The following is a 24,000-nucleotide window of genomic DNA, read 5'->3' on the forward strand; positions in this document are numbered from 1 at the left end:
ATTCTTATAGGTAGGTAGTTGTATCATTTAAAATTTCACTGATCTTTAACGTCTTTTCCTTTGGTGATAACTTTTAAAATCGAACATTCGGTTGTAGTATGGGGAGCCCGGTTAGTCCTGTGTTAGCAAACTTATATATGTAGTATTTTGAAAACAGTGATTATAAACCCTTTCCAATGGAGCTTGTGGGACTCTGGCCATATAGATAATATCTTCCTTAAGAGAACAATGAAGCATATTAAGACAATTAACAGAACCAACGTCGGCTTAGCAGTGACCCTAGCCATCACCTAATGGCATATCTCTCACGATATATTTCTTTAACACAACTCCTTTTGTCATTCACTGCTTGATAAGAGTGGAAGCAAGTCCATCAGAATATGGTCCTTAGCTTTAAACTGGAGTGTTTTAATGGGCTTTTTATACTTGATATGTTATTATATTAATATATATATATATATATATAATTATATATATATATCTATATATATATATAATAGATATATATATATATATATATATATATATGTTAATAGTCCTAAAGGGTATTGACTTACCCCTTTCAGGGACATATTTTTAGTAACGTACCCAGAGCAGGGCACTATCAACTCTCTCTCTCTCTCTCTCTCTCTCTCTCTACTCTCTCTCTCTCTCTTTCTGTCAACCAACTTCCTCCAGCTGTCTATGATTAACACCACTCCTTAGGGGTTAGGGGAAACTCCAGGTTACAAGAAACGTCTGTTAGAAAATCAGAAAGGAAAGCAACCACACATAGATAAAATGCAAATAAAACAAAATGACATAAATCAAAAAGTCATATGAAAAAGAACATCTATGAAACAAAGGTTCAAAATACAAAAATACAAAGCCTCACTTGGGCTTAAAAGTACGCTTACCCATTTCAGCTGTGAGCACCAGCACTTAACTAAACACAACAAAATATATACTGCCATTCCAAAAACAAGGCCGCTTCACAGACTTGGCTGCTTCTCCTCCCTACTTATCTTACCCTCCCATTATGTAGGGTGGGAACAGATCGCACATACACAAGAACGAACTTTCTCACAAGACACTCCCCTGGATATAATATTACTGATTCGTTACAAGTTCATTGCACTGGAACAGATGCATGATCATATACAATGAAGAGTCGCACTCATTAAAATCTACCCAAAACTAGATCCTTGCTTCCGCTCATGCACGGACACAAATCATGGCCTATCTTTGCTTAGGCAGCAACCTTCGACATTGCACCACCTAAAACTGATGTGTCTATATTTCAGGAGCTCGTTTTGTCTTCGTGGAGCTAACGCTGAATCTCTCATTTTAAAAGAATATCATTGCTCATCACATCTGCCTATCAACCATAGGTAAAAAAAAGCAATTTAAATTATATATGTATATATATATATATATATATATATATATATATATATATATATATATGTATGTATATGTGTGTGTGTGTGTGTGTGTTTATGTGCATATGAAAGAGCTCTGCTGAAATACAACTTATGAAAAATTGACAAACAAGAGACCATCTGTCAGTGACAACCATGTCACTTGTATACACTAAAAGTAACAGTGGACCAAGAACACTGCCCTGTGGACTCCAGACACAAAATAGGTCTTAATTCACTAATAATCCCGTTTACAGAAACTCACTACTGCCTACCTGTAAGGAAATCTTGAAGTAATCCTAAAACATATCTACCCACTCCAAGATTCTGACATCCCAAGTGATTGATATCGAAAGCAGAACTAAAATCTATCTGAATTACTCTGCACTCAAAAACAATTATCAAGGCTCCATTGCAAATTGCATGTCAAGTCTAAAAGAGCATTATAGGTACCTATCTGCTTCCTATAAGCATATTAACTGTCAGCTAGCAATGCTTTAGATTCTGCATACTTATATAGTGGCATAAAAATAAGTTTTTTGGAACTTTGGAGAGCACAAGGAGAATGGAGATTGGCCTGTAGTTACTGCAGTTCTACAGATATGCCATTCTTTGGAGCAGGCTTTCTATTACTAAGCTTACAATCGTCTGCAAAAATACAGTTTACATAAAACCTATACAATCCACTAAACTTGGTAGAGAACACACTAGAAACTTTTTCTAAAAAACAAAGGGAAGAAATCATCAGGGTCTTCTCCACCCCAGCAATCAAGATTATCCAGAAATTTTCTCAACATCCCTAGATTAAAATGCAAATTTCGTAAGATGTTTAGGATGACAAGTATCAGAGAGAGGGACATCCTCAACTGATTGCTTAGCTACAAAAGCTTGTAGCTATCATCGTCTGTGGCAGAATGGAAGACGAGCATGAGCATTACTCAAAGGTATATGATGCCAATTAGGTCCACCACAGATGAAGCTGACTGATTTCTTCAAGTTTCCTAGCACAAAAAATTATTGTAATTTCTCTTGGCTGTATGGTAAGTTCTATTCGCAGCTTGGCAAAACTCATATGCGTAATTTTCATTTGAACGATTTTTTATCCATACAATGAATTTGATCTATTTATCCATACAATGAATTTGATCTATTTATCATGGCATGTGTGTATACATGTATCATCAAGCTATTACGACAGCCATTCCATTTCATTTCATTTCATTTTGGGATAAGGATCTAATATAGTCTCTGAAATATCCAGTGCCTGACGAGCTTCAGTAATTTGATCCCAATTGGCTCTGGATCTCAACCAGACCCTTTTCCAATAGTAGAGTTAAAAATACACTGATTGTCAGATGTGTCTACCTCAAATACGCAAGCTTTTTAATCGCTTCTACCAGCAAAACAACGAAACCAATCAACGTAGCAAGGAAATAGTATAACAGATGATAATATATTACCAGACTAATTTTAACAACGAATACAACAACAGCAACCTCCACGAGCCCCCTACACACATAAAACATACTGGTGTATTGCAAGCTCAACCCATTGACATCCCCTTTAATAATAAAAAAATAAATAAACACCGTAGACCCACACCGAAGGAGATCCCTATCAATATAGGTTTATAAATTTACTTTGCCCCGAGGAGGAATGCCGACATTCCAGTGAAAGCTACATCGGCAGAACATCAATTACACTTAGACAAAGATTAATTGCTCACGGATACACAGGAGCAATCTTCCAACGCTATTCAGACAAGCACGACAAAAAACCCTCCTCACAAGAACTAATAGGCATCGCCATAATAAAACACAAATGCAATATACTTATCGCGACATGATAGTAACAGAAACTTGTGTATCAAAACAAAAAAAGCACATGCTATACGTCCAGAAGGAAGGAGATAGGGCCGTATACCTCTCACGGTCCCACGGGACAGGAGACAGGGTCAAGCCCAACCGAGGTGCTACAAAGGAAGAGATTAATCGTTTTACTACCAATGTAAGAAGTAGAAGTAGAATGTCAAAATAATACAGTAATGTAGTTACGCTATGTAATAACTATGCAAATATAAAGTAAACCAAGGGGTTACCTATGTATCTGGAACTCTCTGCTACATAAACGTTACTGTCAATTGCATTTCAAATAGTCTTCCAACACCAAACTGCTAAAATATGATAAACAATACAATGAGAAATGTATCTTTTATATCACAGGTGAGAAGATATAGTTTAATTAGCGTAGTATTCAAGAAAACTGACGAATTTGGTGCTGAAGTAATAAATTTTGAGAGAAATATAGTGCAATAATTAAAACATCATTTAAATGGGAATTTATGACATTTCAAAAACTAATCTTATGTGGGATGAAATTTAAAGATGCAATGTTTTATGTGTACCACCCAATTTTTTTTTCTATCTTCGATACTTAAGATACTTACGAGTTCCTAGCTGGACGAGTGGTTTTCGCGCTCGGCTGCCAATCCGGTGGTCCGAAGTCCGAATCTCGGTTCGGCCAACGCGGAATCAGGAATTTATTTCTGGTGATAGAAATTCATTTCTCGAATAAGTGTGGTTTGGATCCCACAAAAATCTGTAGGCCCTTTGCTAGGTGACCAATTGGTTCAAAGCCACGTAAAAATATCTAATCCTTCGGGCCAGCCCTAGGAGAGAGCTGTTATCAGCTCAGTGTCTGGTAAAACTAAGATATACTTATTTTAACTTTTCGATACTTACGGAAATATTAGCATTTCTAAAGCGTTAGGGCTGGGGCCGGGCCACCAGGAATGAACCCGTTTCCAGTAATGATTCACTTCACTCGTAAAAAACACTGTAAATAAAAATAATAGCAACACCTCATTCCCCCATCCAAAAACTGCCGTCCTCTTGGAGCTAATGAGCGAGTGAAATAAATGGAAATCACACTTCGACTTTTTTGTCCTTATCCAGAAAATTGAAGAAAGATTTAAAGCAGAAGTGAGAAAATATTTTAAAGTCAGTACTAAGGAAGTCAATGATACAAAAGGCGATCGCCTAAACACACAAATACACACACACACACACACACACACACACACACACACACACACACACACACACATATATATTATAGATAATATATTATATATAAATATATATATAATATATACTACTAATATATTATATACGACAATGTCAACATAAACTGAATTTCACCAAACGATGGACTGTCAAGGCTTTCACAATTCTTTCTAGACTCACTGAAAAACCATAAGTAATTCACATTTATGTAAAAAAGGTTTACGGTAAAAAGGCCGTACAGGTTCTTAAGGGGAAGGTGGTCCTTCGATCCCTGTCATCATGTTTCGTAAGAGATTAGAAAGGTCGAGTTGAAAGACAATCTAACAACCTAAAGGACTAAAAAAATGGAAAATAAAATATGTGTAAGAGATAAAATTGCTGGACCTCAGTTACGAAACTCATCTGATGGTTTATAATTTATATTTAAAATAGAATAGTCTGTTTCCTCTAAGGAGCGGAGTTGATTCTACTGATCGCGTTAGCAGGATCAAAAGGCGTTCAGATTAACAAAGTTCTTAAACTTTACAGACTACAAAGATTTAAGAGTAACGTTGTTGGAAATGGAAATGTAAATTATAAATGAAGTAAGACCGTTTGTTTTAATGTCATCTCTCTCCAATGAATATTTAATTTTCCATGAATAGAAGTCAGTCACATATTGATAAGATACGAATGTTATTTCTTTATATTGACTGAAGTAAAAGAGCTTTACGTTTTGATTTGTTAATCTCGTTAGCATATATTGACTGCCATTATGCTTGTGTTTTATAGGAATTTTGCTATTCAATATGCGAATAAAAAATGGAAATGAAACCCAGCAGCAAAATATCTGCCCCAGCTCATCGCTTGGAAGGGATGAAGAATCAACCAGTGTCCATTTGCCTGTCTATCAACAGTCAGACAACTGACTGGATCTCTGTATTTCACGAGTTGTTACAAACCAATGGACCAATTGACAACCAGTGGAAGGCTTTTCAAGGTTAGCATTAAAGAAAATATACTTTCGAGTAATCAAATATTTTTGAAAGCTGTCCTGTCCCTTAAAGAATGTTTGTGTTGAAAATGCACAAGCACTCACCTTATATCTCTGAATTATTGCTGTTTTGAGGTTCGAAGGAAAAGTATAGTTGAAAATGACGATGAAATTCTTCAGTCCTTCATCCACGCAGAGATTCCTTCCACTCTTCTGGTACCTCTGCTTGGAAATGCAATTTGAATCCTAAAAGAATTTTTCAAGCAGAATTTCTAATGAGGTTCTTTTAAACGACGATGAAAGGAAAAAAAGCATTAAATATGCCTTAGATGTCCGTAGATAAAGTGCTGTCAAAGAGGGTAAAGGAGAATAAAACCAGAATGAAGAGGAAGGTGAAGTAATAAGGTCTCTTGGGAGACCTTCATTGAGAGAGATATGAAGTGCTCAAGGTCTGAGATCCCATGGAAGGAAGGAAAACGTATGTTCTAAAACCTAGAGAGAAATGGTTACTCCCACAGTCATTGTTATCATTATTACTCTGGTGTGCTCTTCTTCCTGTGGGAAAAGCTTCACTAAATAAAGCCCCGATTGGGAAACAAGGAAAAAATGAGGAAAGAAGAAGAATATAATAAGGTTGGAATAAAAAAAACTAAGTTAAAGATTACTGAGCGAAGGAAAGAAAAGTGAGCTCAATGAAGCGCAGTCTCTGGAGAAGGAAGTCTAGCGCAAGATGACGTCTGAGTGCAGCATTCATTCTGCAGAGGCTGTTCTGCAACAGTGTAGGGGGCTTTAGGTAAGACCAAACTGCGTAGGTACAATAGCAGATGTGACCTTCTGGGAAGCCTCTTGCGTGGATGTGTTTCATCCCTGCTTGATCATCCAGGGTTGGCTGTGCCAATGCTGTGGGCTTCTCTTCAATTGTAATTACTCCTTTCGAGGAAATAATTTTCTGCTGTAACTATGAATCCAATGAGTCGAAACTGGATATTGCATCGAAGTAGAGAGAGAGAGAGAGAGAGAGAGAGAGAGAGAGAGAGAGAATGTTATGGCCTGTATTTAATACAATTAAAGTGACTCATAGAGTTGCATGCTGCGCTTCAGGTGATTATATGCTATAAATGCAGCTACCTTTAGAAAAAATTTTTTGTTTTGTTTTACATTTACGTGAATCTGAAACATTTCGTCACATTCAAATGCTATATATTTTCTTATCATCATCATTATTATATGTTGAGTTTCTAAAGAAGAGGGGTGAAGTGGAGGGGAGGAGAGAGAGAGAGAGAGAGAGAGAAGAGAGAGACGAGAGAGAGAGAAGATTTTGGAAGAGAGAGAGAGAGAGAGTGGCTCTCGGGGTTTGTGTGAGGGGAGTCGGTGTCAAGGAGTGAGGGGGAAGACAGTCCTCTCCTTATAATTCCTTTGCCTTTATGTTCATTCGTCGTTAAAAAAAAAAAAAAACTAATAAAAATAAGAAAGAAAACCAGTCCCCAAGAAATGGAAGTATGATATACATAACAACAGTGGATACAAGAAAAATCAACATCTTTCTTCAATCAACATCATTTCAACATACATTCCGTGTCCGAATGGGTGAAGAATCAAATGATTATGAGTTGGGGATACAATGAAGATTCGGCCACTTGGAATAAATAGTGCCTCATGGATCAGAAGGGTCTGCCTTAAGATCTTTTAATGATTAGTTTGGGTATTTTGGGGAGATGGAGATTATTTGAACATAATCCTCGGATCAGAAACCTTGCACTGACTAGAGTAACTGACATTTCTATCTTTTGTACATCTGATATCTGTCAACCCATGAAAACACTGAGTGAAAGAAGGGTAAAGAATTTGGAGGCAATAGAATGCAAAATATCGCCAAATTTAGCTTGAAACAAGCCGATCATTTCAGGCCATGAATCGTTTGTTTTAGCTACTAAATAGGCAGCGGACTCTATAACTCCAAGAAAGTTGACAAATCTTTACTCTAAATATCGAAACGCTTCTGTGACTAAAGAAACAGGCGGTTAGGATAACTAGTAAGAGGTTCAGAGGACTGTGCTTAACAATAATTGCAATAAAATATGCAACGTACAAGCCCTCCTGATCTCAAACATGGATAGCCTCTCTCTCTCTCTCTCTCTCTCTCTCTCTCTCTCTCTCTCTCTCTCTCTCTCTCTCTCACACACACACACACACAAACAAAAAACAAGGAAAAATATATGAGAAATATAGTAACTCAGAATGTAAACTAATAGCGGTTGAATTTGAATCTGAAAAATTAATGAACATAGTAATATATAGACCTCCTAATACTAAAGAGTTTGTCTTAATAATAGAAAAATTGGATGATATATGTAGAAATCACAAGGACTGGACTATTCTCCTATCTGGAGACTTTAACTTTCCTTTCGTAGACTGGAAAGAACGAAGAGGAGGTTGTGGTTGTACTTATACATATAAAAAAGAGAGTAACAGTAGTGCAGAAGATAAGAGGCAATTCGAAAAGCAATTAGATATGCTACTAGAACACAACATTCAACAAATAAATCACCTGCCAACAAGAAAGGAAAATACTTTAGACCTAGTATTTGTGAACGAGATGAATTATGTTAAAGAAATAATAGTTTATAATGCGAGTATTTCAGACCATAATGTCATAGAATTAACAGTCCATTCCAAAGCAAGTGAAAACAGAGATAAGCAAGAAATGAAAAAGTGGGAAGGATATGGCAAATATTATATAAAATATTAGAGAAAATAGTGGATAAATATATACCGAAGAAGAAAAGTAAACATCAGTCATGCATACCAAGAGACAGAAGGATCTTGTTCCCGAAAATCAGAAAGTGGAAAAAAGGTCTTGCAAAAGAAAAAAATGCATGGAAAGTTATAGAACTAAAAGGTAAGATAGAAAATGCAGAACAAAAGATTATACAATCAAAGGAAAATGAAAAACGGGACTTGGAAGAAAAAACCTTAGTAAATATCAAGCAAAACCCAAACTATTATACTCATACGCAAAAAATATGAATAAAAGAAGAATAGAAATAGGCCCTCTAAGAATTGAAGGGAAGATTAACGAATGAAAAAAAGGAAATTTGCAACATATTGGCAGAACGATAAAGAGAGAATTCACCCCTAGAATAGATAATGAAGATAATGATATAGAAGTAAGGGACAAAAATCCCCAGTGAATATTTAGCTGACATAGATATTAATAAAGCTGATATTGTGCAGGCTATTAATGAAATTAAAAATGGAGCTGCAGCAGGGCCTGATGGAGTTCCTGCTATTTTGTTAAAGAAAGTAGTTCATCCTATCGCAAAGCCACTTGCAATATTATTAAGCCAAAGTGTAGATACAGGCATGATTTATGATGAGCACAAATTAGCATATATTACCCCTACATTCAAAAGTGGATCAAGACTAGAGGCAAGTAATTATAGGCCTGTGAGTCTAACATCACATATAGAAAGTGTATGAAAGGGTAATGAAGAAAAATATTATGAAACATTTAATAAAAATAATCTGTTTTAATATAGGCAATATGGTTTCGTACCCAGAAAAAAAAAAGTACACAAACCCAACTGTTAGTCCACCGTGAGAACATATACAAAAAAAATAGAAAAGCGGGAAATGAAACAGATGTGGTTTATCTAGACTTTGCAAAAGCTTTTGACAAGGTAGACCATAATATATTAGCGAAGAAAATTAGAAAACATAATTTAGTGGATAAAGTAGGAAGATAGTTAAAAGAATTTTTACACAACAGAAAACAGATAGTTATTGCAAACGATGAGAAATCGGATGAAGCTAAGGTAATTTCCGGTGTGCCACAAGGTATCGGTGTTAGCTGCATTACTGTTTGTTATTATGATTGCAGACATAGACAGTAATGTTAAGGACTCGGTAGTGAGTAGTTTCGCTGATGACACAAGAATAAGTAGAGAAATTACTTGTGATGAAGATAGGAACGCGCTACAAAGAGACCTTAACAAAGTATATAAATGGGCAGAGGTAAATAGGATGGTATTTAACTCTGATAAATTTGAATCAATAAACTATGGAGACAGAGAAGGAAAGCTATATGCATATAGGGGACCTAATAATGAGAACAATCACAAATAAGGAAGCAATTAAAGACCTTGGTGTGATGATAGAATAGGAACATGTTATGCAACGATCAAATAGCAATTCTATTGGCAAAATGTAAAGCAAAAATGGGAATATTGTTATGGCATTTCAAAACAAGAAAAGCTGAACACATGATTATGCTTTATAAAACATATGTTCGTAGTCCACTTGAATATTGCAATATGATATGGTAACCACACTATCAAAAGGATATTGCACAAATAGAGAGTGTACAAAGGTCCTTTACTGCTAGAATAGAAGAAGTTAAGGACCTTGACTACTGGGAAAGACTACAATCCTTAAAATTATATAGTCTCGAAAGGAGAAGAGAATGATACATGACAATTCATGCATGGAAACAGATAGAAGGAATAGCTGAAAACATCATGGAGCTAATAGTGCCCAAAACTATACCAGGAAAAATAAGGAAAGCACACAGGACATTAATCCACTACGCACCAGCATCGATAATGCAGCGTCTATTCAATGTGTTGCCAGCTCATCTGAGGAATATAACAGGAGTGAGCGTAGATGTGTTCAAGAATAAGCTCGACAAATACCCCAGACCATCCAAGATTGGAAGATGCAAAATATACCGGAAGATGTACTAGCAACTCTCTGGTAGACATTAGAGGTGCCTCACACTGAGGGACCTGGGGCATCCCGAACAAGATGTAAGGTCTGTAAGGTAAGGCTCACACACACACACACACACACACACACACACACACACACACACACACTCACACACACACACACAGACGCAGTCAAGCTAGGAGGAAATCCTCAAATTGGTGGTTCCGTCGTCCACTCAGGAATATTCATATTAGCTTGAGTGAGTGTGGAGATGTCAGAGAGAGAGAGAGAGAGAGAGAGAGAGAGACCAGGACATCGAAGATGAAATCAGACTTCTTCATTTCATCATGAAAGATCTTTCTTGACTAATTAAAGCCTAACAACTCTTAAGCTGTTCTCCCCTGGCTCTTCTCAACGTCTGCAATATTTGTCGTCGAAAAAATAGAAGCAATTTTTCTGAAGTAATATCAGGAAGTAGCTGTGGGTTGGAATCAGCAATCCACTAACAAGCAAGCAAGCAAGCATTCAGAGAGAGGGTAAATAGGCGAGGGACAGGAAAGCAACAGGATATCGAGGATTGGGATTAAGTATATAACAGTGAGAGGTGAGTGGCGTAGATAACTGTTAGCAAAGACATCCAGAAAGAAAGAAAGACAGGAAGTCATGTGATATATTAAGAAATCGACTGACCGTGGAAGAGACGTAGAGATAACTATATCCGCTATTCCTCGAAAGTTTCGTAATGATGTACAATTTACATCAGCGGGTCAGCAGAGACATAGATTCTAAACCAAAAATAAAGTTTTCTCTCTTGACAGTTCTCCGGAAAGCTTATTAACGCAAGGATATTTTAAATGAATATATCACTAAAGTATACAGAAAGACAACCTATATTTCCAGAACTTCATATTCTCAATAGCAAATATAAAACGATCTGCATCTCAACGCCTAAGCATCAGGAAGTAACAAAAGTTTTGCCTTCATTTTCTAGGGCTCTCTCTCTCTCTCTCTCTCTCTCTCTCTCTCTCTCTCTCTCTCTCTCTCTTGGAAAAACGTGCATGGATGCGATCAAAGGATAGACGTCAAATTCAATTACAAACAAAGTGAAATTAGTCCCAGGGACACGAAAATTTGATGCCATCCTGAGTAAAAAAAAAATTGGTTAAATATTCCAGGGAGCACAAAACTCTGTAACCTTGATTCAATATGAAATATAGGCTGAGCCAATCTTTTTATTTCATTTACCTGTAGAAAGAGAGAGAGAGAGAGAGAGAGAGAGAGAGAGAGGAGAGAGAGAGACACACACAAACAAGCTTATCAAAGAATTCCTACTTCAATCTATTGTAATCATCGCTGTTTATGAATTTAACTTTAAACTGTACTCCCGCTCTGGCATCCAAGGCAATCAGGAACAAGTGAATAAAGAAACGAATACATACATAATTGATAAATAGTGATACGATTTTCTTCGATGGAGGGAATGAAAGCCATCAGACGCAACGATAAAAAGTTTTTTTATATTGATCCCCATAAAGCACATATCAGTATGGTGGTGAAATAAGACAGACGTCAAAGGTAGAGCCTTGTCAACAGAACAAACCATAAACAACAAACATTCTGCAATTCATAATCAGCTGGAGAAGATAAACAATCTAACTCAGGAAAAGACTATCGTTCATTTGTCCCTTTTGCAACAGAATTACCTTCAGGTGGAAAAACGTCAAAAGTTAATAGGAATAAGCTGATTCACAGATGTACTGTATATATATACATATAGTATTATTATATATACAGTTCTGCAAAGAAATACAAACATTTACAGCTATATAACACTATAATATAATTATGTTCTTGAATGTCAGAAAAATGCACAATGAAGTAAAACCATTGTTTATACTCTATAAACTTTAAACACTCACAGGTTAACATATGACATTTCCAATACACAAACAATCTTCATTAGTTATACAGTATACACTTATAAACACTGAATCACTTTAACACACGACATTATATAAGACACTAATACATAGAACAATTTATATAAGGAGTCTTTTCAGTACTTACTGTTACGGGTGGCTAGGTGTCAGGTAGTGATTAGAGAAATGCCGGGGACTCTCCATGTTAAGAAAACAAAATCAAACAAGGACAACCAAATAAACAAATAACTTCTTTAGTCCATGGAGTGAAAAGATACACAAGAGATGGCAGCACAGCATTCCTCGACAAAAACAAGGACAACCAAATAAAGAAATAACTTCTTTAGTCCATGGAGTGAAAATATAAACAAGAGATGGCAGCACAGCATTCCTCGACAAACCCCCCTACTAAGTTTGAACGACATGCTTAAAACAAAAAGCTATATGCACCTACTGATCATATCTGAACACACATTATCAGACCCTCTTATGTACTCAATAAAGAAAGAATATGGTTGCAAACTTTAATTGCCCAACGCATAAGGCGCTCATTCTTATTTTTCATACTGCTAATATACTTAAGAGGTGCATGATCTGTTTGAAGAACAAATTCTCTACCATACAAAATTCTTTAAATCTTTCTATTCCCCAAACAATTGCAAAAAGTTCTTTCTCAATAGTAGAGTAATTCAATTCAGATTTATTTAATTTCCTACCTGCATAGCAAACTGGTTTAAACATACCATCATGATCCTGCAATATAACAGCACCCAAACCATAATACGACGCATCTGTTCGCAAATAAAACTTCTTTTCTACATCAGGCAACATCAAGATAGGAGATTTTAAAAGATAAGCTTTAAGATCATTGAAACATTTAAGTTGATTATCAGACCAATTTAATTTATTACTACAGTTTTTCCTCAATAAATCATTAATCGGGGCAGCCAAAATAGAAAAGTTTGGAATAAATCTATTGTAATACCCTAAAGTTCCCATAAATGAACGTAAGTCCTTCTTTGTTGTTGGAACAGGCATATTAACAATATCATCTACTCTGGATTTAATAGGCGATAAACAGTTATTTCCTAGTTTATACCCAAGATACTTTATTTCACTGAATGCGAAGAAACATTTATCAGGACCAGCTGTTAGGCCATGGTCACGAAGTCTTGAAAGAACTAATTTAATATGATTAAGATGATCTCTCCAGGATTTACTGAAAATAACAATGTTATCAAAATAACAAGATACATTTGATAACCCTGACAATACTTGTCTCATCAATCTTACGAATGTTGCACACGCGGTTTTAAGACCAAATGGCATCACTTTAAATTCCATTAACCCATACTTAGTAGAAACAAAGCTGTATATTTCATAGCTCTAGGATCTAATGGAACCTGCCAGTACCCCTTATACAGGTCTAATTCAGTAAATATTTAGCGCCATTCATTTTATGTAAATCGTCATTTATACTAGGCATCGGTTCTGCATCAAATTCTGAATATTTATTAAGAGTTCTAAAATCAACACATAAACGTATACTTCCATTAGGTTTTCGTACAATAACAACAGGTGAACAATAGTCAGAAGTTGAAGGTTGAATAATATCCATATCAATCATTCTATCTACCTCCTTGTTAAATTCATCGAGCAAACTTAAAGGAATTGGGTAATTCTTAGCTCTGATTGGTTCCTCACTTTGCAATTTTACATTATGAGAAATAGTTTTAGTACGACAGGAGTATCACTCATGAACGTCTGTAAATGACTTCAATAAACATTCAAGATCATTAATTTTATCAGATGACAAAGATTCACAAAAATTATAATTACCAGAGTTTTCATCTCTTGATGGCAATTCACTACAATTATCGTCAGTAACGGCAATGAACAAGGCTGTACTTCAGCTTGAAGTGCTGAAAACAAATTTGATGAATTTACAAGATCATTTATTTCTTGTTGAATTACACTAATCTTAGTTCTTCTATGATAAGTTTTAAGCATATTTGCATGATATACTTTAATCTATTTCCTACTTTGACATAGTAATCAACCACCATTAGAATGAACATCAGTGATTACATATGGACCTTTCCATTGCATAAGGAATTTATTTGAACTATTTGGAAGCATAACCAAAACTTCATCATTAACCTTGAATTTCCGAGAGGAGGTTTTCTTATCAAAATACTCTTTATATTTCTTGGCACTAACCTTGGCATTATTTACTGCAACTTCAGCCATGCTCTGCAATTTATCTCTAAGGTTAATTATGTACTGATAACTAGTAGTTAATTCTCCATCAATACTGTTATTAGATACCAATTCCTGTAAAATAGATAATGGACCTCTTACATTTCGACCATACAGCATTCAAAGGACTGAACTTTAAACTATCATTTGGAATTTCACGATATGCAAATAAGGCAACATTAATATATTTATCCCATTCATTCGGGTTATCAATACAAATTTTTCTTGAGGCATATTTTTCAAAGTTCCATTCATACGTTCAACCATTCCGTTACAAGATGCATGATAAGGACTTGTGTAAATGGCTTTGATACATAATAGTTTATTAATTTCAGACATAAGATCAGACTTGAATTGAGTGCCAACGATCACTAAGGATTTCTTTGGGTATACCAACTCTACAAAATATCTCCATTAATGCCTCAGCTACAGAAACTGTATCAATATTGCGTAAAGCAACTGCTTCGGGATATCGAGTAGCCATATCTATCACCGTAAGAATATACTATGACCTTTCTTAGTAGAAGGAGTGATAGGACCAATTAGATCAATAGCAATACGTGAAAAAGGTTCATTCACAATGGGCATTGGCACTAAAGGTACTTTCTTTGGTTTACTGCTGAACTTTGAACACGAATGACAAGATTTACAGAATCTATGTATATCTAAGCTTGCCCTCGGCCAATAGAATTTCTGCATGATCTTATCTATAGTCTTACGAGATGAAAAGTGTCCCGCCAATAAAGATTCTTGTGCTAACTGTTCATGAGTATTATTACGGTAGCTGAGCTGGCACAACTAACTGTAATTTTCCCACCATTCTTCAGGTTTACTACTTTCAATGCACATTTACGATATATTAAACCTCCAATATTACGTACTTACTGTCCGACATTTTAAGGTTACACTTTCTTCGTTATCAAACAACTTACGAATACTAGCAAGTGAAGGACATTCATTTTGATACTTCCTAAATTCATCAGAATTAAGACCATATTCCTTATCCAAAGATTCAAGATTACTAGACATAGGACGTTCATTTACTTTACTCTTAGCTTTTGCTCTCGTTACAACATTAACGTTAACGTTACGATCAGAAGCAAACTCATCACCATGAATTAAACTTAAACCTGCATCAACATTATGTTTAAGTCCAGGTATAAGACCAATAATGACATCTGCGCAACGTATGGGGGCAACAATAGCTTTAACTTCACCAGAAAAGAATTTAGACTCAACAATTGTATGCACTGTATTTAGGTACAAAGGTCTACCAAGATAGTCATAAACTTTCACTTTCCTGCCACGAGGGTAATTTAAAGGTACTAATGTATCTCTAACAACCACGGTATTGCACCCAGTATCAAAAACTATCTCAACTGACTGATCAAAAATCTTTCCATCGGTATCAGTTACACAATTATGCAATTTTTCTTTCACGGCCAAGTACGACACCTATTTTAGGCACTACTTTATCAGATTTCTTATTTAATTTGTACACAGAGCAATTAGGACGAATATGACCAACTTCACCACAATGATGACATTTAACATTCATAGAATCAGATGTAGTTACCGAATTCGAAACTTTAGGAGAAATTGAATTTTTATCAGCAAGAGGTTTAGCATGAGGTTTAGAGTGAATTTTATCATTACTCTTACGGCATTTCTTCATACCATGAGCAACTAGATATCTATCTGCACTCTCAGCAAGTTGACACGAATTCTGAAATGACTGTTCTAGCAAAAAATGAACGAAGATCATTAGAACAACTAGATAACATTTGATCAAAAATCATAAAATCTCTGACAGATTCATTTTTCTCTACATTTGCTAGTTCTAACCACTTATCAAAATATTGTCCCAATTTACAATTGAACTGAACAAAACTTTCGTCAGTATCAATAATAGAATCTCTAAACTTCCTTCGATATATACATTAGAATTAATGTGAAAAGCTTAAGCAGAGCTTTCTTAAGTGCAACAAATTATTGACAATATCGCGGACAAGCTACAATAAACTTTCAAAGCTCTACCACGCAATAGAGTTCCCAATAACATTAAATAATTTTCTTCTTTCCATTTGTAAAATTTCGCTAATCTCTCAAAGCGATCTATGTACAAGTCTATTTCGTCTACGGTCTCGTCAAATGGTGGAATTTTAGGCAAAGAAGACCTTAAGGGATCAACAATGGGATTATGATCTGGAGTGTAATCAGGACTAGATTTCAATTTAAGTACTTCTAATTCATGTTTTCTTTCTCTCTCTCTCTCCTCGTCTACTCTCTCTCGCTCTCTCTAGTTTATCTAACTCACGCTTTGCGACTCTTTCTTCTCTTTCTTCGTCTGCTTTCTTTCGGACCTCGTCATATTCTATCTGAAGCTTTAACTGTTTCTGTACAAATTCATCAATTTGAGTACCAGTAAGGCCTTGTTTAATTGCACTGTCAATTAACGGTTTAACATCCATAATGAAAATTAAAATTCAGTACACTTTAACTAAACGTACAAAATACATCCAAGTAACATTCCCTTGAAACAAGTGAACGACAACTAGAAAATTACACTCTACGTGAATAATCAATCATCGTAAAATGTAAACACTACCTAATGAATGCGAAGTTAAACTTTGACCCACGCATAAATTATTCGACAGACTGCTAAGAACAAGTCACTTAAAGCAAGCCCATTATAACAATAACGCAGTTACATTGTTAGCAAACACTGAATCACAAAACTAATTCATAATGTATTGCTGTAAACAAATCGCGCAAACTTTATATAAGTTTAAGAATGCACACAAAAATTAAGCATTTAATCAGATACTCAACCTCTAATTAATGCCCGTATACTAATAAGAATGCAAAAGTTATTGTAAGCATATAATCAAGATACTTAACATCTAATTAACGCTCTATACAAAAACGCATTGCAAAACTTACAAAAATTTTAAGTCAACAACAGGACAGCGACATACCACCAGCCATAAATTTCCATAACAAACTCCTTTTTAACAATTTCAAGGTCTTACCTTACTTCCATAGAATCAAAAAGGGAAGATAAACAAGACTCAATTTGAAACCAACACACACCTGGGGTCCAAGTCCGACACTTCTCTCATCAATTCCTGGTACAAAATCAAATAGAAAACAGAAAAAATTAAATTCATGAACAAATCATCCTACTCACTGCGCCAATTGTCGAGTTATGGTTTTTATATATTTAAGATTCCATGAACTCTGGTTCTTTTAAAAATATATATGATTGTTCAATTTTAAGTTTCCTTGTTTAATTTTTAATATAAAGGTATAACATGAAAAATTCTATAAATTTAAAATATATTTACAAACTGAAACATACAAAATTAACAAACTTCATGTATAACACCAGGAACTTATATAATAATATAAATGTCTAATGAAGATCTTGCGAGTATAATCAGGATCAGGAAAAGTACTGCACGTGATTACAATCTGACGAAGAATCAGGAGCGTCTTAAGATGAAATAAGATCCAAGGACCAATAGTCTAGAGTCTAGGATCAAGAATGGAGAAGACTGACCAAGGTCAAAGGAGTTCTGCAAAATACAAACATTTACAGCTATATAACACTATAATATAATTATGTTCTTGAATGCAGAAAATGCACAATGAAGTAAAACCTTGTTATACTCTATAAACTTTAAACACTCACAGGTTAACATATGACATTTCCAATACACAAACAATCTTCATTAGTTATACAGTATACATTATAAAACACTGAATCACTTTTTAACACACGACATTATATAAGACACTAATACATAGAACATTTATATAAGAGTCTTTTCAGTACTTACTGTTACGGGTGGCTAGGTGTCAGGTAGTGATTAGAGAAATGCCGGGGACTCTCCATGTTAAGAAAACAAAATCAAACAAGGACAACCAAATAAACAAATAACTTCTTTAGTCCATGGAGTGAAAAGATACACAAGAGATGGCAGCACAGCATTCCTCGACAAAAACAAGGACAACCAAATAAAGAAATAACTTCTTTAGTCCATGGAGTGAAAATATAAACAAGAGATGGCAGCACAGCATTCCTCGACAAATATATATATGTATATATATATATATATATATATATATATATATATATATATATATATATATATATATGTGTGTGTGTGTGTATATATAGGTGTGTATGTGTGTCATGTTTGTCATTTTCCACATTACCGTGGATTTTATACCGACAAATCTCTTATCGACTAAAAATCCCATTCGGTTAACATATATGAAAATATATTAGTTCCGTGATAGAGTGAATTAGATATTGAAGGACATTTGTAGCTCGTTGTATACAATTATTATATATATATATATATATATTATATAATATATCTATATAGATATATATATATATATTATTATAATATTATATATGTATATACATTCTTATATGCTGTTACTTTCGAAATGCTTATCATCCCCTCTTTAACTGTATGAAGAGTTGTGAAATTGTTTGCAATATTTTCAGATTCCTTATTTAGCTTGGAGTTAGTATGTTCTGATGACGTATGTTCAGATTTTGCATAACATAGTTTAAAAAGTTAAGATAACGTAGAATGTAGAAGAAAAGAATTAGCATTGTTTGTTCAAAGCAGGAAGATATCTGTCACCAGTTGGGGCTGCGTGGTTCCGTTTTTTTTTTTTTTTTTTAATAAGTCTTTACCGAGTAATCACGTGGAAGGATTGCATCATCTTTCGCAAGCATAAAACGTTTCACATACGTTTGAAACCTTTCATTTCATATAAGTAGTTAGAGAGGTTTTTGTATTGAGAACTATCTAATATTACTAGTAAATTAACTCATATATCTCTCGATATGTCAAAAGAGAGTTTGTAGAATTGTAAGTAGCTTAAATCTTGAAATGGAAAGTTTGTGACATCACTCAAGGTAGTAACGATACTTAATTTAATTCGAGTAAGTCCTATAATGATATATTTTACTTTAAAAGAATTTTTGTCTTAAATCATGTAAAAATAAATTTTAGTTTTTATTGTAATCCCACTTTCTCTCTACTTCTTGTTTTCAAAGAGAATTTTTACGATACTAGCCGAACTTCTGGTCCAAAAAGACTTTAGCCTGTGAGGTCTATATGTCTCGCCCATACAAGAGAGAGAAAAAGTTCATTGCGAGACTTACTAACGCATTGCATAGTAAGATATATAATGGCAGATTCTAAAAGATTTCGTGATAAAACATCTTTTGATCTTGCAATCACTGAACTGCCAATCTAATTTATCCGGTGGTTGTTTTCACTTAAATGAATGAATATTGCATTGGATGTTTGCCCACTTTTGACAGAATATTTATGCTATTTGAGTTGTACTTCAAAACCCTTGCTAAACTGACCAACATAAAAGGAATGGCAGTCCATACATGGAATTTTATATATTATGTTGTTGCTTTCCCTGGGACCATTTTTTATTAACATTCCTTTTAGTATGCTATCATAGGAAAAAACGAGGTTGACCTTAAAAGATTTTAACAATGATTTTATTGTTTCAAAACCGTTAAAATAAGGCAAGTTGAGAATGTTCTTAGAAGTTTCTTTCTCCATATTACTTACGCTCCCCAGACTACAACTGAATTTTTGACTGTAAAAGTTATCATAAAAAGAAAAGACGTTATTAGTGATGCAGAGCACTACAAGTTGTATTATTTTATTCAATTATATGGAGAAGTGGTCAGCAAATGGCTCAAGTTTACATCTGAGGAATGTTAATACATCTTTTGTAAAAAGGGAGTCTACGTCTAGGCTGAGAAGTTTTACGTTATGTATGGTGATATTTGCCGGCCTAAATTTGTTGCAAAAGTCTTCTGTGTCTTTTATATGGCTAGAGGAAAAAGCTCCTAAAAAGTGGGAGAGCAACTCGGCTAACCATTTAGAGATTCTGTGGTTAAAATCTCCAGCACACGAAATTATGGGACGGAAGGGAATGTTATCTTTGTGAGTTTTGGGGAGGCCATAGAAATAAGGTAGTTTGGGATTATTTACTTTTCCAAGATTTCTATATTTTTCTTGCTTTTACTGATGTTTCTGATTTTCCTGAAGAAATCTTTTGGGACATTATGGCTCGGGGTTTGGTAATTTCTCATAGGTAGTTGTATCATTTAAAATTTCACTTTTCTTTAAAGTCTTTTCCTTTGGTGATAACTTTTAAAATCGAACATTCGGTTGTAGTATGGGGAGCCCGGTTAGTCCTGTGTTAGCAAACTTATATATGTAGTATTTTGAAAACAGTGATTATAAACCCTTTCCAATGGAGCTTGTGGGACTCTGGCCATATAGATAATATCTTCCTTAAGAGAACAATGAAGCATATAAAGACAATTAACAGAACCAACGTCGGCTTAGCAGTGACCCTAGCCATCACCTAATGGCATATCTCTCACGATATATTTCTTTAACACAACTCCTTTTGTCATTCACTGCTTGATAAGAGTGGAAGCAAGTCCACCAGAATATGCTCCTTAGCTTTAAACTGGAGTGTTTTAATGGGCTTTTTATACTTGATATGATAATTTATATATATATATATAATATATATAATATATATATATATATATATCTATATATATATATATATATTATATATATATATGTTAATAGTCCTAAAGGGGTATTGACTTACCTCTTTCAGGGACATATTTTTAGTAACGTACCCAGAGCAGGGCACTATCAACTCTCTCTCTCTCTCTCTCTCTCTCTCTCTCTCTCTCTCTCTCTCTCTCTCTCTCTCTCTCTCTCAGCTTCTCTCTTTCTGTCAACCAACTTCTCACTCTCAACCAACCAACCGACCTCTGTGCAACATATTTTCACAATTATCTCAGGTAGCGAAATCAGACTCGTGAATTTCAAAAATGGATATATTGAAGAATAAAAGAATTAACTAAATAAATAAAATTCTCAAAGAACAAAATAGTTGACTGAACCAGTCAAATTCTCTAAGAACAAATGTTTAACTGAATTAGCTGAAAAAATCCGAAACTTTAGTTTCTAAACACAACCGAAATGAAAAACTCAACAATGCACCACTGTTATAATTCAAGCAGGAAACCCAAATAACCCCGGGGATTGAACCAAACCTGTCCATCCCTTTCTGTACAATAACTGTACAATACAAAAAAATCGGCAACTAGAAAAGTCATAAAACTGTCTATGATTAACACCACTCCATTAGGGGAAACTCCAGGTTACAAGAAACGTCTGTTAGAAAATCAGAAAGGAAAGCAACCACACATAGATAAAATGCAAATAAAACAAAATGACATAAATCAAAAAGTCATATGAAAAAGAACATCTATGAAACAAAGGTTCAAAATACAAAAATACAAAGCCTCACTTGGGCTTAAAAGTACGCTTACCCATTTCAGCTGTGAGCACCAGCACTTAACTAAACACAACAAAATATATACTGCCATTCCAAAAACAAGGCCGCTTCACAGACTTGGGCTGCTTCTCCTCCCTACTTATCTTACCCTCCCATTATGTAGGGTGGGAACAGATCGCACATACACAAGAACGAACTTTCTCACAAGACACTCCCCTGGATATAATATTACTGATTCGTTACAAGTTCATTGCACTGGAACAGATGCATGATCATATACAATGAAGAGTCGCACTCATTAAAATCTACCCAAAACTAGATCCTTGCTTCCGCTCATGCACGGACACAAATCATGGCCTATCTTTGCTTAGGCAGCAACCTTCGACATTGCACCACCTAAAACTGATGTATCTATATTTCAGGAGCTCGCTTTGTCTTCGTGGGAGCTAACGCTGTGACAAACTAGAGACCATCTGTCAGTGTTCAACCATGTCACTTGTATACACTAAAAATAACAGTGGACCAAGAACACTGCCCTGTGGACTCCAGACACAATAGGTCTTTGTTCACTAATAATCCCGTTTACAGAAACTCACTACTCCCTACCTGTAATGAAATTTTGAAGTAATCCTAAAACATATCTACCCACTCCAAGATTCTGACATCCCATGTGATTTAATAAATCGAAAGCAGAACTAAAATCTATCTGAATTACTCTGCACTCAAAACCCTTATCAAGGCTCCATTGCAAATGGCATGTCAAGTCTAAAACAGCATTATAGGTTACCTATCTGACTGCCAGCTAGCAATGCTTTAGATCCTGCATACTTATATAGTGGCATAAAAATAAGTTTTTTGGAACTTTGGAGAGCACAAGGAGAATAGAGATTGGCCTGTAGTTACTGCAGTCTACAGATATGCCATTCTTTGGAGCAGGCTTTCTATTACTAAGCTTACAATCGTCTGCAAAAATACCAAGTTTACATAAAATCTATATTATCTACTAAACTTGGTAGAGAACACTCTAGAAACTTTTTCTAAAAAACAAAGGGAAGAAATCATCAGGGTCTTCTCCACCCCAGCTATCACGATTATCCAGAATTTTCTCAACATCCCTGGATTAAAATGCAAATTTCGTAAGATGTTTAGGATGACAAGTATCAGAGAGAGGGACATCCTCAGCTGATTGCTTAACTTCTAAAGCTTGTAGCTATGGCCAAAGATATATGATCCCAATTAGGTCCACCACGGATGAAGCTGACTGATTTCTTCAAGTTTTCTAACACAAAAAATGATTGTAATTTCTCTTGGCTGTATGGTAAGTTCTATTCGCAGCTTGGCAAAACTCATATGTGTAATTTTCATTTGAATGATTTTTTATCCATACAATGAATTTGATCTATTTATCATGGCATGTGCGTATACATGTATCATCAAGCAATGGTTGGTCATTTGTCCTAAATTTGATAACCTTTATAGGGACATATTTAATTACGACAGCCATTACCATTTCATTTCATTTCATTTTGGGATAAGGATCTAATATAGTATCTGAAATATCCAGTGTCTGACGAGCTTCAGTCATTAGATCCCAATTGGCTCTGGATCTCAACCAGACCGTTTTCCAATAGTAGAATTAAAAATACACTGATTGTCAGATGTGTCTATCTCAAATACGCAAGTTTTTTAATCGCTTCTACCAACAAAACAACGAAACCAATCAACATAGCAAGGAAATAGTAAAACAGATAGTAATATATTACCAGACTAATTTTAACAATGAATACAACAACAGCAACATCCACGAGCCCCCTACACAACATAAACATACTGGTGTATTGCAAGCTCAACCCATTGACATCCCCTTTAATAATAAAGAAAAAAAAAACACCCGTAGACCCACACCGAAGGAGATCCCTATCAATATAGGTTTATAAATTTATTTGGCCCGAGGAGGAATGCAGACATTCCAGTGAAAGCTACATCGGCAGAACATCAATTACACTTAGACAAAGATTAATTGCTCACGGAAACACAGGCGCCATCTTCCAACGCTATTCAGACAAGCACGACAAAACCATCCTCACAAGGACTAATAGACATCGCCATAATAAAACACAAATGCAATACTTATCGCGACATGATAGTAACAGAAACTGTGTATCAAAACAAACAAACACATGCTATACGTCCAGACGTAAGGAGATAGGGCCGTATCCTCTCACGGTCCCAGGGACAGAAGACAGGGTCAAGCCCAACCAAAGTGCTACAAAGGAAGAAATTAATCATTTTAC

The 24,000-nt window shown here is 35.1% G+C and overlaps 1 protein-coding gene and 1 long non-coding RNA gene across 5 annotated transcripts in view; both read right to left on the bottom strand.

Moving 5' to 3' along the window:
• LOC135203565 (zinc finger protein 845-like) overlaps nt 1–24,000 on the bottom strand; it is a 372,325-nt gene that overhangs the window by 132,057 nt on the left and 216,268 nt on the right. The window lies entirely within an intron of this gene.
• LOC135203304 (uncharacterized) lies at nt 17,810–18,420 on the bottom strand. The gene is made up of 2 exons (XR_010311907.1): nt 18,166–18,420; nt 17,810–17,901 (listed from the first exon to the last, which is right to left on the bottom strand). It is a non-coding gene; the product is annotated as an uncharacterized LOC135203304 (long non-coding RNA).

This window comes from Macrobrachium nipponense, chromosome 36 (genome assembly GCF_015104395.2).
Source record: "Macrobrachium nipponense isolate FS-2020 chromosome 36, ASM1510439v2, whole genome shotgun sequence".
NCBI classification, from domain to species: Eukaryota; Metazoa; Arthropoda; class Malacostraca; order Decapoda; family Palaemonidae; genus Macrobrachium; species Macrobrachium nipponense.